This window comes from Linepithema humile, chromosome 3, assembly GCF_040581485.1.
Source record: "Linepithema humile isolate Giens D197 chromosome 3, Lhum_UNIL_v1.0, whole genome shotgun sequence".
In the NCBI taxonomy this organism is placed as follows: Eukaryota; Metazoa; Arthropoda; class Insecta; order Hymenoptera; family Formicidae; genus Linepithema; species Linepithema humile.
The window spans coordinates 29,661,757-29,678,962 of record NC_090130.1 but is presented as its reverse complement, the minus strand read 5'-3'; the positions used below and the strand labels follow the sequence as shown (position 1 = coordinate 29,678,962).

The following is a 17,206-nucleotide window of genomic DNA, read 5'->3' as shown; positions in this document are numbered from 1 at the left end:
GAAGGACGTTAATTAATGAGCCGCCTATCGATATAATTGTTACTGCGAATTACTAACGTCTCGTGTTTGCGAAATAAAATATGAATGTCTCTATTCGCCTGTACATTGTACTGTTTACATCTGTGTACGTAATTTCGCATCGATTGAATGAGAATTTATTACGAGACATAACGTGTAGGTATAATATAATCCTTAGCAGTCTTGCTTTAACATGCTCATTAAATTCCTGTCAATTAGATACAATTGGATAGAAAAATGATCTAAGCAATGTCAGTAGGCACTTACTTAATCTCTTGCGTTTTGAATCGAAAAGCGCACTTTTCTTGTAAATAAATGTGGTCTTGCGGCACAGTGCCACAAGTTACAATCGATCGAAAGAACCATTATTCACTGCAGATCCTGAGTAGTCAATTCCAGTATGACACTCTTCGCTCCTCGATGACTCTCGAGCTCAAACGTCCCACCAACACGTGACAACCCCATCAAAGCTTGATGGGTTTTACAGGAGACCACAATCAATCGATGGTAACACTGCTGGTCCGATCTTCGTATCCAGGCACGAACACGTGGCAGCGAGAACAAGCAATTATCGCGCGGACATTGCAAAGAATTATTACCGACTCGATCGAGCAATCGTATCGTAACGATAATAGAAAGATTATAGTTACGCGCGCGCGCGTTCACTTATTCAACACCATGAAAACAACAATTAGACAAATGAACAATGAATCACTCGGATAACATCCAATCCACCATACGTGACGGAAATACGTCCGAAGGAGCACGCTCTCATAATTGCCGATCTACGATGAACAATTACACTAGCTGAAGATCTAGAATCATGTCGATCTAAAATCATGTCGAAAGCGGATCGGATAGCCTACGATCGCGCGCAGATATCGCGGATCCTCGATAAAATCGCTGCGATAAACAGCATCACCAGATTTCCGATCCCAATGCAGACGAGCATGTGTCACGGCGATCGACCAATAACATCCCGTTGTTCAATGACCGCCCACCCAAACAAAAAAAAGCCCGTGTCATACCGTACGAGCGATATTGGTGCGCGTGGTTCGGCTCGAAAACCGGTTCGTCGGTACGCTCGATTGGACAACAATACACGAAGAACGGTGGACCGGGGCGCAAGCAGAAGCAGCAACAACAGCAGCAGCACCAGCAACCGTGCCGCGTGAATACTACATCGCCCCCCTTCCCGGTCCCCTCCGCACCCTACCGAGCAACCCCTTTCCCGCCTACGCGCCGCGTCCGCCCCGAGGGTATTCCGTCTCGCTTCCGCCGTCGATCTCCTCTCCTCGCCATCCACGAACCACCCCACTGGCACCCAAATTCTCTCCCTTCCCCGTTTCTCCTCTTCGCCCCCTCTTGCGAATGGCCGCCCCTACCACGTGCCACGACCACCCCTACGTTGCCAGCAAGGGGGGTCGTACGTGCCGTGGGTAGGGGGCGCCCACGGTTGGAACATGTGTAACGCGCAGCCTTGATTACACGCGGGCTTGTAAAAATTATTATTATGGCCGCGCGCAGCGTTCCACGCCGCACTGCACCGGCTGGACGGCGGGGCGCAGCCGGACGGCTGATTTTCTGCGCCCTCATTACCGCCGATTCTCCTTTTAACGCGACCCTCAAGCGAACGGACGAGTTTCGAACACACTAAAGAGGGCGCGACATCTTTTCAACTATAATTCAATTTGGAGATATAAAATTTTTTTAGATAAGTTTTTTTTTCCAACTTTTCAAAAAGAAACTGGTAGAGGGATTTCGTATTTTTTATTTTAAATTTGAAGTGATTATTCGTGATTATGTTAGCACAGTTCCCGTGTGCTCTTTCGCGCGTAAAAGTTGACGCGGAGTCTGAAAGAAATTGTTTGTGTGTCACACGCGAGATAGCATAATTTGCATACGCGGCTAAAAACGTGAGCATCCCTGTTGCTGCGTGATACTCCGCGGAAAGCTCGAATCGCGTAATGAAAATGCATCATTGATCGAAAGCTTGGCGAAGCAACGCCGTTCAATAAACACACATACGACCTATCCACATCGATTCCTGGTCATTGGGTGGAAAGAAAAAAAATCATTGCATAGCATTCCGTGCCAGTGAATCAGAGCGCCAGCCTTTGCTTCATTTCTACCTAAATAATCATAGTTTATCGATATATATATATATATATATATATATATATATATATATATATATATATATATATATATATATGTTACATACAGTTAGCCACCTCTCGTATGTATACTGTGTATAATATTAATATTTTTATCTCGCATAAAAAATATTTTTTTTAAATAGTACTTTTCGAAAGATAACCCTTGAAAACTTTTAAAATTGTGACTTGTGCGTGCAAAGAAGAGAATAATGCTTTCCGACATGACGTCGAAGCATGTCATGTGTTATACCCGATCCGCGGGTCCGGTTTGCGACCGACAGATACAAGCCGGCTTCCCTAGTTTCTGGTCGAAGTGGGGCTAACCGCAGAATCGGAGGCAAGATGGCAAAAGTAAGTCGAGAGTCGAGGGGCGGTGCTGTGGCCTGACCAGCCCACTGGCGGCATCCACGTTCTCCTCTCCCTGTAGGAGCTAAGATCGTCGGAGAACTCCCATTCTCGAAGACACTAAACGGCTTTTAGCTCGCTCATAAAGTATACGCGTGGTTGCTATACTTTCATACTTATAAACGCGGATAAGATAAAAGCAATTTTTGTGAAATACGAAATTGATCACAGTTTTATTTCCGGAGCGTGCAAAACTGTGCCAAGTTCTTTAATATAGTTTAAGAAAAAAAATTTTTTAATTTAAGATAAATTACTTTCACTCACTCGTATCTCTCGTATGGTGTTTCTCAAAGAATTGTGACTCGATGACGAGAAAGGATTAATCAGTGATCAAAGAAGACGGAAAATAATTCTACAGCGAAAAAAAATAAAAATGATCTAAGGGGCAAACAAATTCGATATCGTGGAAGTATCACAGAAACCTCCACGGAGAAAGTCATTGACTTCCAGATTGTGGGGACGGACAAAATCCAAAAATCCTTTGGAATACTCCGTAAAAGGCCAGAATAAACATTTCCTGAACGGTTAGTAGCTGCGTGGTGTGAGAGAGTGAAGGGCGGGTGAAGGGGGCTTGCGGTTTCGGCGGGGATGGTTGCAGACTCCCGAAGAGCAAGCGAGAAAACCGTAGAGGTGGGTGGTGTCCGTGTGTCAGAAGAAGACGGTTTCTCGAACAACTAAAAGTAGTTACTAAAAGCTGAGCAGAGAGGGAAGAGGAAAACAGTGTTGTTCTTCGTTGGAACAAATACGCGATTCTTTACAGACGCGAGCGCGATATTGCAGAGTGTTTAATGAATAAAACTTTGAAACAGTAAGCTATCGTAAGACTCAAAAACAACAAATTCATACAAACTTAACGAACCAACAAAATTGCACAATCGCAAGTATTTCATTCATGATCCAGAAACATTTGTATAAAAAATATCTGCTTAATATTTATATATAAAAAATTATAAAAATTTAATCAAGATATTTTTCATCCTGTTTCGTCCCTCGCGTCGTCAATTGGATAAGATCTTGAGACGATTGATGCAATCCTGTGTCTAATAATATTCGATTGAGCGTTCATTGTTTTTTATATAATTTTATGTGCGATATAATTAAAGTACTTTGCATGTTTTTCGGGTGCATTTCCGGCATAGAGCGCGGAAAACGACACTTTCGTTCGAAGCTGGGTACAGAGATGGCGACACGGAGGCACTTTTCCAACCATCCTGATACGGGTACGAGCACTGGTACAAGTCCGTATCCGATACGCGCCATTACAGGAAGAGGTGGTCGCACCGCTTTAATAAACATGTAGGCACGTAATCCGCTGGCTTCGCACAAATACATACGTCGAAACATTAACTAATGAGCTACCAGTGATACTTGTCATAAAATCAGTCAAACATACAAGAGCGAAGCTCTGATATCTGACGAAATATCATAGAAGGAGATAAGATTACTCTTTAAAAAAATAATTATTATTGCGCTATTTTATTTAGCTTCAAATCATTTGCAAACCAATTCCAGATCAGCAAAGCTCTGCATTGTACAACGCATCGATACATTTAACGTTCTCAGCTTTGATATTTTTTATTTATCTCTTATTGATTTGCATAAAGCCCGTACATATTCTTGAAACGCAGCTGAGACTGTGCTTTGTTAACGTAATAAATATTATTCTAGAGCTTGAAAAACGGTAGACATGTATACATATATATTTATGACGGTTTTGCATAAACTCCGCGAGTTCATGACACCTAAATGATCATGACGGGTAATCTACGGGGGTATCGACGATCCTCAAACCATTTAAATCCGAACACGACGACGAAAGGTTTACTTCTCCGCGGATTACCGGTCGGGGCGCGCATCCGGCGGTCAGGTACACCCCAAAACCTCAACAATCCGACCAAGAGTACATCCGATGCAATCTGGGCCGAGCCAATGGTCCCGCTTTAACGTCACTCGTATACGTACGACTTTGTCGTTCGGCCCCAGCACGCGTGTAACAGCGCGAGCGACAAAACCGAGCGACTACCGTGCGTGGAGAAAGAGAGGACGATTAACGGGAACGCGTCGGCAGGGTAACCGAAAGAGAGGAGCGCGAAAGGGTGCGAGGAAAAGCGAGGGAAAGAGAGAGTGACAAGGCGAGGGAGAGAGTCCAGTGTTTTGTTCGCGCGCGATGGACGCGTCGCCATAGCGACCGGCGGTTGTTTATTATTGCGTCCAGCGGTCGTAGGGTGGTACAGGGCGGTTTACGGGAGGAAAGGGTGCGGGACCCGCGAGGGGGCGGCGGACAGCGGGCGGCAGGGGGGCTGACAGGGGGGAGTCAAAAGGGTTAGGCAACGCTGTAGAGGGAATCGAAGGGCGGAAGGGCGCGAGAGAGTAAGAGAGAACGCGCGGGAGAGAGGGGATCGCTGGTGTGCAACGAGGGAGTGGCGGCCGACCACACGAGGCCGAAAAACACACTCTCCACCAAACCTACCCCTTTCTGCACCCTCCTCCCGCCGCTTCCTCCCGGTGGTAATGAGAGTTCGATAAAGCGCCGTTACCAGTGTGTGACGTCAGGCGAGTTTTCTCGCTCTCTCTCTTCACTCTTCGATATCGTGCCATCTCACCCCTTTCCTCTTGCTCTCGCTCTTTCCCTCTCTCTTATTTTCTCTCCTCGTCACTTGCTAGAGCTTTTATTGCTCGTTACCTTTTTTGACCGCCGTTAGCGGCGAAGTCGCGAGGTGGCGGAAAACGAAGGCATGTAAACTTTGTATCCGTTTTTTGCACGACGATAAAAACGTCCCGGCAGATCGACCAGTGTCATATTTTTCGAGAGAGTAAGAGAGGTTTAATTTACACCGGTGCCACCGTACCCGCTGGCGGAAGAAGCTTGCGTGTGATGGCGTTCCGTATAACAGTGCCTAATTGCACACCGTGTGATAGCCGATGTTAAAACACTTGTGTGTTAACTCACGTATTTTAAGACTGTACGCGACTGTTGAAAAAATACCTAGCTTTCAGAAGAAACTTTTCGGAATAATATATTAATTAGCAAATGCGTTGCAAGATAATAAGTTATAAAAATATAAAAAATATTACATGGTTGATGTTATTTTTAGACTTCAACTTATTTTTTTGCAATAAACGTATTAACGCTGTGCTTGTTATTTTTTAATAATTTTAAAACATGCGAAATGATATGCACAAGAGTTAAAAAGATAGACTCAAAAGAGTCAAACTTCTTCCGTTAATTTTTTTATACATTCGAGAGTTTTATTCCTGTGCTTTTGCGGATCTCCAAGCCGAACCGCTCGACATATTTGATTACGAGAAGTAGATTTTTCTGCTCTCCCGCTGCAACCGCGGTGAAGTCGAATTCACCCGAGTCGGTGGATCGATCGATCAAACCTTAATTGATTCCGAACTCTCGACGCACCTGTACGGATTCGCGTGACCCCACATCCTGATCCCGGTGAATTTCGGTTCCCTTTGTGCCCTGTAACCAACCTTTAAGACGCGCGCTAATTAAGAAAGGCATCCCACCACACAGCTGCCATAGAATTGCGGACGATACCCGGAATTACTAACCGGATCGAGGAAACGACATAAGGCCGACGAATACGCAGACGGTCTAAATGCCGCTCGAATTAACCTTGGCTTTCGTTGTATGACTCATTAATCTTTGGGTTAATAAGATTGCATTGTGCAGCGCAATGTAACACTGTTATAATTATGCGCATTCAACGCGTTCTACGAGAAGCTACTTATGCAGTCCGTATAGAGTAATTTGATTAGACTCTTAACAACGGAAAGAGAAACGGCCTTGCAAAAATGTACTGTAATGTATAATACTGCACGATTTAACATTAATGCGATAAGTGTTTTTTCCGGCGTCTCTCGGTTGGTAAAACGTCCAAATTGTCCGACATCGGGGACGCGATAGATAACGAGGTGCAAGACTGCGGCGGTCAGATATACATTCGAGAAGAAAAATGCCGACGATCGGAAGCGCGCTAACGATTTTCCACCAAGGAGGGTCTCCGGAGATGGCTACGAGAGACGGGGTCAGCACCGGAAGTCCGGTAGCTTCCTATCAGCGCCTCGGAATCTGTACCGTCAGCTCGACCAACAATTCGACTATGCGCGGAAGTCCGCGAGTAAATGAAGTGAGAGAAGAAAGAGAGAAAGAGAGAGAGAGAGAGAGAGAGAGAGAGAGAAAGAGGAAAACGAGAAGCAATCCGTACTGGAAATTTTTGCGTCGGCTCGAGGCCAAACGCATAAATTAATTCGGTTTGCGACCCTAACGAGAGACACACGTGTGAAATTAAAAATACATTAAATCGATCGGCCCGTCAGTATACAATAATAATAAGTGGAATAGAATCAGATAGTGAATTGGATCTTGCATTAAAAACTCGTTCACTGATTTATTTCCGTTCATTTCCATTGCGAACCGCTCTCATGTTTTGATAATCCATTATGTTATCATAAATAATTTTTACTCTCTCAATGCAGTGTAAAGCTCTGTAAAATATCGCGAGTAAAAATGTTTCATTAAAAGGAAAGCCGCGATATCAAATGTAAAGTTAAGTGGACTTGAGTAAGTTAATCAACGAACGAAATCCATGCTCGCATAAAGTACGGCGAGCTTAATGACCGCAGAATCTAAATCAGCGGTATATCATTGGACAAGCGTTCATTTCCGCTGCACACGTCAGAAAGCGGACGAAATTTCTTTCCGTGCACTCTGGTCGGCGAGCATCCGCTCACCTGCTCTCACCTCGCGATAATTTACTGTTTTTTCGGTTGCCGATTCGACCGCCCGGCGCTAATTTACATTTACGAGCGAGATCGGCTAATTGCCGGTTAACCGGTTGGCCGAGCGCAGCGAGTACCTCGCTGCAGTTTGTTCCCTTCCCAATGTAACCGTTGTTCTCCGTGAGAACGAAAGGGCGCGTGTAAAGGGCACGGACATTAATTACTAGTCGTTACCTTCCGACTCTTGCCCCGACGTAAACGTCCGTTCGCCGAATGTGAAGCGAAATCAATCGGCGCTGGTCTTATCGAGAGCGTTTCGCGCGTTTCGATTCGTTCTACGAACGATCATTCAAATCGGGCACGATTTGTTGCAATATAAATATCGCGAAAAAATGTAAATATATCTTTCAACAATTGGCGGCAAAATCGCGAAATGCAATATTCCGCTCTTGCGTATCTCGATATCCGCCGACAGCTTTTTCCTGTGCGGATCAACCGAGCCCTCGAGAGCGTATCGTTTCCTTTTAACCTCTTTGTACGCGCGAAACAGCCCTTCGCTTAACTTTAATTTCCCCCGTGCACACTCGCGTACGAGAGCGCGCGGGGTCAGATAGGAGAAGACAAACAACCGTGTGATATGGAGCCCGTAAAGACCACCAAAACGTAAACCGTGATACAGGCGCCGCCGGACCGACTCGTCGCCGCAATGTGTTATCGTCGGTAAACGAGTCGCTCTGTCACTTGCTATTCGTCTCTAATTCTCCCCAGTCCGTGCGCTTTAGGAAGATGAAACTTTAATTTCGCCCGGCCGGCCGGGATCGAAAACAAAAGCAAAAGGCCAATTATCACGTCCGCGAGCGTGCGGTGTCGTGCTCGATTCATCGGCTCATTTATTTCCAGCGTTTTCACCGTTATTCACCCGGCCCGTCTCGCGCTTAACGCCTCTCGCTCGTTCGCGCTCGCGTTCGCTTACGTTATCACGCGCGGCTATCGCGATATCGTCGCGATCCGATGCATTTCATCCCGCGCACTCTAATGGACGTCGATTCCCCGTGGCTATCGTTGGGCAAGGTTTTCCCTTTGATTTCGGAACCTCGCCGCTCGGCCAAATTTCATAGGCGGCAAATTTTTTTTTTACGCGCGGACCCTGATACAGGCATAAACCTTAATGGGTTAAAGTCCATCGGCGTGACCAGCTAGGCGACGGGTTCGAGGGCATTAACTAAAAACCGAACCGAACGGTTCGCCCGGCGCGGCCGCGATGGAACGACGGGAACGGTTGACCAGGGGCGAAGGGGAGACAAGGAGGGGGAAGGACGCTGGAGGGCCGTGACAGGCATCGCGCTCTGGACCTCGTTGCAGCGCGCGTTGTGTACGTGTACCCAGGCCGAACACACATTGCTGGATGCTGGAAAATGCCGATCGCTGCGTTCATCGTCCCTCGTGGCTATGGACGATAGTCGGTAGTGTGTCTGCTCTATCATTTTATGAGCGCGCAACTTTTAGTTACGTTTATATCCTCGTAACCGAATTAATATGGAGCTAAAAATTGGTGTACATTTTATCGAGATTGCGCGTAAGCTGTTGTAATTGATGTGTAAAAATCACACCACAGCTTCAAATTTGAGAAACTGATACCTTTATTACTAATATTTAGAAACTTATCAAAGCGGTTTATATGTTTCAACAGATTAATGCTAATTTCAATTTTATTACATTAATCGATGCAAATTTTGCATATATATAATCAATGGAAATGTAGAATAAATTTATAATTACGCGTAAAAAGCAAAATATATCTTAATACGATGACCACGATTCCACGTGGATCTAGATTTCTGATTTAGATGACTGCGTGGTCAAAGATCTCAAGATCCGTCATCTATGCGTGACCCATTTTTATTGTACATTGGCAATATCTCCAAATAACGGTACGAAAATCGCCGCCACAGAATAAACGATAAATTACCGGCCGGAAAACTAAATACCGACCAAGCGACGCCGACCGCATATTCGGGGACAGAAAAAAAAAAGGGAACAGGAAACCCGCCCAGCCTCGCGCGCGATTCACTCGTATACAGCATCTGACAACGAGAGACGAAAATCATGCGCCGTCGGTGGCCAACGTGTGCCGGGGCGGGCGATCGTTGGATCCGCGGAATCCCGGTCGATCCGCTCCGGGGGATGCGCTCGCTCGCTCATCCATTCGCTCGCTCGCTCGCTCCTCTCGAGAGCCGGAAGTAGCCGTGAAAAATTTTCCCGTCGACGTGTGGTGGCCCGTGTACGAGGCCAGGACCGCGCATTTCGCGGTGTTCGGGGTGTCGGGGGTGGTTCACCAGAGAGTGTACCGCGGGTTGGGTCACGGTGGGATGAGTCCTCAACGGTGTTGGACGCGAGCGCGCGGTGAGACGAGGGAGTGGTGCGCGGGGTCGCGAGGGCAAGGCGAGGGACGGTGCGGGGGGAGCGAGCGAAGCAGAGCGCTCGGAGCGGTGAGTGCCGGGGGGGTGCCGCGGGGGTGTGCGGAAGGAGCGAAGTGGCAGTGGTGGTGGCAGTGGGTGGCTGACGGTGAGGGTATTTGTTGGCGCGAGTGGCTAGCCAGTCGGATTACCACCGGGAGGGTGATTCGAGGGGGGTTCTCTCGTTGGGATGGCCGCGTTTCGTTGGGATGGGGGTATATGGACGACGGCGAGGCGAGGAGACGCGCGCGGGTGCCCGGGTGGCTGGCGTGGTGCGGTGTGGTGTGGGTCCGCGCGCGAGCGGCACACACAGTGGCACTCGACGAAAAATGTAGCCAGAGAGCGACCGCCGCTGGAAAATTTACACGCATCACGAGGGCGAAGCTGAATGGCGAGGGTTAAAAGAGCATCGCTAATGGCTACCGCGTCGGTTATTTTGTGGATTTTTATAATACGACTGGCTACCTCCTCTCTCTCTCTCTCTGTCTTTCTCTCTCTCTCCCTCTCTCTCTCTCTCTCTCTTTCTCCTTCTGACCTCTCCTGAACCACCATCGGTTTTCCGAAGTGGTGGATTTTCTTTCGCGAAACAATCTCACCCTCTCTCTCTCTCTCTCTCCTCATCCCACTCTGTCCCCACTTCGATGTTTCGCGCCATTTGAAATTTTGCAGCTGAAATCGCGTGGAATTAATAATTCCCTATTAAACTGTAATTCGATCGATCGTCCCGCGCGATACAGTCATAATTACAGCGGAGCTCGTGGAAAGATAATTTTTTTTTAATCAGTGATTGCATATCGTTTGTCGAATGTGTGTACCTACCGTTATTATCGCTCCACTCGGCCGCAAAGTTTATCGATAGAGTTAGAGGCTTCAAACCGATTTTTATCGCCACCGTTTAAATCGACTATTTAATCAAATTTCTCACTATTTAATCTCTCATTATCCGGAACACGCAGCATTTATGCAGCGCGAATATAATTGAGTTCTGTTTTTTGTATTTTGAAATTCCTGGGCTTGCGGAATGAAATATTTCAAAAGGAAGCGAGCCGCTTGACTTCCCTCTCGCGTATCCTTGCGGAAGCGCCGGCAATAAACATTACCGCTATCTCTCACGTAGAACCAAATTGTTATTTCTTCCTGGCAACAAGTGCTTAAAGGTGGGCACTCTGCATACGCATAATTGCGAGCCGACAAAAATAATTGCCTCTTCGTGACATGGTTGAAAATAATTTCTTTCAATAGACGTTTTTCTCGTATTAAAATTCGAAATATCATATCTCACTGTGAAGTGAGAGAAGAGAAGGGCGTTCGCGCGGAACAGAAATATGTAACACTGAATTACCGCAACTCGTCGAACAACATCTCGGTCTTTGCCCCGATTTCACGCGCCACTCCGATAAACGATAAACGCCGGTTTCACGCATCGAGCCGTATGCAGGAAAATAATTTTGACCTATCAAAACGTCCGTCGAGCACGCTTGGCGGCGGCTCCGATTTCACCACTTCAAATGCACTAGATTCAAAGAGGCGCGTACGCGTGCGTACGGGCCGAATAATTTTGAACGTATCGAAGCTCTCGTCGAGAGCACGCTCGGCGGCTAGCCGGATTCCATCGCTTTCTATGCGTTTATCGGGACAAGGTCGCTGGACGAGCTCACGGAGATGATTTGTGCGTACCTACTCCTACGCTCTACGCGGTAACGCTAACCTAGTGAAATAGATAACCGTTTCTGGTTGATACCGCGGTAGAGAAAGAGCATAAGGGAGAGAAGAGAAGAGAAAGAGAGAGAGAGAGAGAGAGAGAGGGGCAAGAGAGCGTGAGAGAAGCGCGAGGGTGCGTGAAGACCGGCAGGATGGAGTGAGCGGACCTACACACGGCGGGAGCGCAGCCTGACCGAATCCGTCCATATATCGCGGGGCCAACAAACCGACCGAATCTCGACAGGACGGATGGGTAGGCCGCGTTTTCACCGTCGCCACTCCGCACACGCGGCCGCCACCGCGCCGCAGCATCGATGAGAGAGCGAGAGACACGCTGCATTCACTCCCGGTGTGTATATGCGCGCGTGCGGACGCGCGCGATGCTCTACGGTTTCTCGTAACGCGCGCGCGGCACACCGATGCACCGCGCGTCACACCGGCTACGAGCCACGAAAGCTTCATCCCGCAGAGAGCGCGATAGAGAGAAATATAAAGAGCGCGAGAGTACCGAGACAGAATGCGGCGGGGGAGAGAGAGAGAGAGAGAGGGAGAGAGAGAGAGAGAGAGAGAAGGTGAAAGGAGAAAGAGAGAAAGAGCGCGCGATACTGGCAGTGCAGCTCGGCACTCCGCAAATTTTCAACCGCCACCCACTCGACCACCACCCATTCCCTCTCGTCTCATCCTCCGACCCTCGCCACCTCCCCCGCCTCCCGTTCCGTCCTCCTCCCGCATCCGCTAGCCCCCGACCCTTCCTCTATTCGAGCTCGTTTTTGCCGCGTCCACCGCCAGATCAATGGGGTTGCTAACACGGGTAGGTATATATGTCCGCGTCCCCACCGCCCCCGGTCAGTTCAGTCCATCTCCTCCCCCCCTGCCCCCCCCCCCTCGCCCACCTCCTGCACTCTTCTTCCATTCCGCGAGCCCGCTCAACCCCTCGACAGAGCCCTCCTCTCCCTCCCCTCGCAACGCCTCTTCGCGACGCTGTACAGGGTGATTATAAAGTTCCACAGAGTTGATGCTGATGGACCGATGAATGAATCAATTGTTCTTTGGCCTGCGAGGCATCAAAAATAGTGGATCATTGAATAACCGATTAGAAGGAACTTCGAAAAAGCAGATTTGTCGTTAACTGTACAAAAATAAGATTATCATGTTATATTATATTATTATGTTATAATTAAATTTTTAAAAAATATGAAGGATTAAAAATTTCAACTTTGACGAGTTTTCTGTTAAAGACATCTATAGGAAATAAATTCATTTTATCAACAATATTTTGATTTCTCATTGTTTTATATATACAATATATGTGTCTGCAGATTTTACATTGCAAACTGTACGCTAAAACTGTGACTTTTTCACCTATCTGTATCCCGACGAGTCGCGACTTGCGAACTACACACGACAGTCGGACAAGAGGATCGATCGATAATTCTATTTCGGTTACGGACAATTACGACTGATTCGACCGCTAATCAACGGCACGGCGGGTGGTTTTCTCCCCGACAATCCGACAAATATCCTCGAAACGATCTGAAAATGTTATATAGATCACTGTGCCCATTATTCGCAACGCCCTACTTGAGCGAGAGAGAGAGAGAGAGAGAGAGAGAGAGAGAGAGAGAGAGAAACAGAGAGAAAGAGAAAATAGTATCATACAAATGTTGTGAATCATTAACTTTGATCATAACCAACACAAATGATGTAGAAAAAAACATATTAATATTATTAGTATTAATTAATTTACAAGTTATATTAATTAGTATTAAAATAAATATGGCTATAAAAATATCTAATTATTGCCGTTCCGCTATTTAAAAATATGAGTCATTTAGAGAAAAAGAATTATGAAAAACTGCCATATTAAATATATTCCAAATTAATTCAATAATCAAGCTGAAAACATTCGCGGCTATTCCATTCGATACTGCTATTTTCATAAGAGAAGCTACCTTTGCGAGAGCAGCTTATTAAATTCAGGAAACTTAAACACCACCTGTTGAAGGTCTTCGACCGCCGTGATGTCGTGCCGAAAACGCTCGAGAGTCATCTCCGAGTTGCGCATACGTCAGAAATATTTTTCAAACGAGAAATCGCCAGGCGATTTTATTCGCGGTGTGAAATCGCGACCGAGAGTCCCGCCGATTTGGACGATGGCCAGCCACTTGGAAAAGCACTCGCGGACGGCTGGTGCGAGTAAAAATGCCTCGTGCGGCTTCTTCTCTTTTATTCTTTTTTTTTTTATTTTTACCTCTCTTCGGCCGCCAAATTAGTCGGCGGCCATCACCGGCGTTGCGCGTGTGATCGCCGGTCCAATCGGCGTTCCGATTCAGCGGCTCGTAAAACAATACGCGACTGATTACTCGATAACTTTCGCGCGACCATAGCGAGGAGGGAGGGAAATGATGCAGTTGCAACGGCTCCCAGCCGAGTCCGGCTTTGCGATTCATACGCAATGGAATTACTGGTTTTACGCGCCGCTGCTGCCACTGCTTTCACATACGAAATGCCGATATATATCATAGCGCAAATGCGGGCTGCAAAACGCGAGGTACGAAGGATTCTTACAAATTATCTCTTCAGTTTCTCAATTACGTTACATATTTTATATATTAAAAAATACCTTGCACCGTAAGTAGAGAATTAACATTTCGAAAAAACTTCTCAATAAAATAAAAAATAATGGACAGATAAAAATGTGAATTAGCATAAGATTCTAAAAAAATATCTAGTATTAAAAAATAATTACAACTCTGGAAAAATATTTCACCTGGCCCGCATTTGTCAAGCATCGCAACTTTCGGGGCCACGCGACCGGTTTTTTACGGCAGGGTATCGAGGGTAGCCTTTGGTTGACCGATCGACCAGGTCTGAAGAGACCTACGAAGAAGAACGGTAGACAGCCGTCTGAAAATCGCTACAACACGATGAGGGGTGCCGCAACGGACGACGGCTACTTCAAAGTTTCACTCGCCGGGTGCGGTCTCGCGGAACCAAAAATACTCGAAATCCCAAAACATCTGTCAGGTATCACTCCTCCCGGTACCGCTGTGTCCGCGTTAAATCAGGTGAGCGATTCGCATCAAAAGGCGACGACGCGCTCCCCTCTCGAGCACGCCGCAGAAATGCATCGCCGCGGAAGCTTCCTTTCTTCGTACTTTTCTTTCAGTCGTCTATGCAAGAAACATTCGAGAGCGATTCTAATTTTCCTTTGTTAATAAGAGCTTCCTCGCGCGTAGAATATAACAAGAAGCAACAGAGTATAAAATGTTTTGTGCTGGATGTATCAAAGTTTAATGCATTCTAAACAAAAATTGCAATAAAAGATAGTATTATAAAACGACACAGTACAGTGCAGGTAAAAAAGTAAGAAATTCTATGCGATCTGAGAAAGTTTTTACTTAAAAGCACGGGATTGGCATCTAAAATTTGTCGCGTGTCCAAGAATATATGAAGGTGTGTGTGGCAATATTTATGGCACCAATTGAGATTTTTTAAAAGAAACCCAAACAAAGTCCTAAAACTGCCTAACAGTAAATCTCTTGTTCAGCTTTACAATGTACCATCCATCTTTTTAAAATATGGAATTGTTTCCATATTTTAAGACCGTTGCACGGCTGTAACGACTGCGGGTCACAATGGTCAAATTTATTAATGTTCTGAAGCACACATTCTCTTTATTTCTATAACGTTAACATTACTTGCGGTTCAACACGGCATGGCCAATTTTACCTACAGCATATTCTACGATGCAGTATGTCGTAAAAAAAGATGGTCTAAAACTTTCACTACACTGAGAATCTTGAAGACTTCGGATTAAGAGGTCCAAAGATTTCACGATACGAAACGTTTCAATCTAACGTTCGACATGATCTCGCCGGTCGACGTTTGAAAAACAGATTAGTTATAGCGATCCGGCGCATGCCTTCCAGGCTTCTACCTTAATCCGATTTGATCGCCGGCGTTAGCTTCGTGAAAAAAACACCGGATGGATTTTCTGACGTTTATTTCAATGCCGTTTACATTCGCGAAACAATCGCCAAGCTTTTAGCTGAATCGCAAAAATCCGCCAACTTTTTCCTGACACAATTTTTCCGCGACGTTGCTTTTATCCGTTACGTATATATTTTTTTATCGGATACTGCGTACGGGTAATTGCAGTTGATTAAACCGCTAGAATTACGGCTTACAATCGGCAACGTAAATTTACGATAAATCAAATTTAAAGAAATTCCTGCGAGATCGTGTTAAGCACGAAAATATCGCTCCTCCGATCGCTTTCGTTCGAATCGACGTTCCACGGCGAAACGCAATCAGGTTTTTCCGCGCTTCGTAATACCGAAATAACTCCGATTCTCTTTTATTCGACACGGCGAAGACTAGCCGAATTTGCGACGGATGCACGCGACCGAGCTGAAATATACGATTAAATTCATCTCGTAGGAAACGCGATACATAATCAAATTGATCCGATGACGGCCGTAATCGATCATGTAAAAAGTTCACACATACGCACACGTATACGCGCTCGCCCAGCGCGCTTCGAAAGTCGACACGCGCATCTGCTTCTCCTCTCTTTTTCCCATTCGTGTTTTCGTTTCGAAGAATTCACTACGGCCGAGCGAATTGCATCCAGACACAACCTATACGATTAACACGTCAGTACAGCACAAAAGCTGGCCTCGGGGTGTGTCATGGGAATCATTTCTTTTTTTTTTTTTTTGTTGCACAGTGCGCCGGGGGTAAGCGCAGACCCCTCCGATTATGTTTGCACACATGAACGTTTGTCTGTGGGGTACCATGATACACCGCGCGCCCCATCGTTACGACGGACCGCGCTTCGTCTTAGAAAAGACATCGAGAAGGACGAAAGAGATTCGGTAAATGTTTACGCTTCTTCGAGAGCTCGTAGTGATCCACTTGAAATCGGTGATCACAATGGCATCTGTGATGTAATCCTACCCGATTATTCTGTCATCCTTTTCACATCGTGCCGCGTACTCGCTTGTCGCTCGACCCAGAAAAAGAGTTTAACTCGAAACTAAATATTTCATCGTGCCTACCAAATCGGATCTTCCGAATCGCAAAGAATCGTAATCTCTTTTGTAGTTTACGTGAAAAAGTTCTGTGGGTAACTACTTCGGTAAATATTTGACCATTTTCCGAAATCGTTTCAATGCGAGTATAATGCGGGACGAAGACAAGGGGCAAATAAAGGGCGCGTATTCTCGAAAATCTAAGTAAGTTCGTCAAAGCCTTCGCAACTGAGAAATCGATATCCCGGTCTACAATAAATTATATATCAACCGGCTCGAAGTCTCCAAAGAGCCATGAAATATGCAAGGGTAGTCTAAGACTCTCTTAGAAGGTAGTTTCGATCCGGCGTGCGACGGGAAGGGAGAACGAGCGTTAAAATGGAATTAACACCCTCACCCACCCAAAAGTCCCGAGTGGGAACCCACCCTAAACTATTCGCGGCGATCATTCGACCGGATGTCCTTTCACATTCGAGAGGGTTGACATATCCTTCGGGCATCTTCGCCCGTGTCCTTCGAAATAAATGTAATTGTCTAAAGTTCGATAAGAACGTTCTGTTCTTCCGATTACTAAACGGAAATTACATCCTTATCATCTAAAATGTCTTTACTTCTAAATCCTTTATTATTTTCGCAAACTGTGATGTGCGTATTTACGGCGACAGGACCATTCGGATAAAATGATTTCACATCGGAT

The 17,206-nt window shown here is 46.2% G+C and overlaps 1 protein-coding gene across 3 annotated transcripts in view; it reads right to left on the bottom strand.

Moving 5' to 3' along the window:
• The window catches only part of LOC105669745 (Runt related A), a 78,825-nt gene that overhangs the window by 17,876 nt on the left and 43,743 nt on the right, over nt 1–17,206 (bottom strand). The window contains exon 1 of one of the 3 annotated variants that reach the window (XM_067351204.1): nt 286–1,399. The exons of the other annotated variants lie outside the window; for them this stretch is intronic. The gene's annotated coding sequence lies outside the window, so the exon portion shown is untranslated. Of the gene's footprint in view, nt 1–285; nt 1,400–17,206 lie in introns of those variants that run through there. 3 annotated transcript variants of the gene reach the window in all.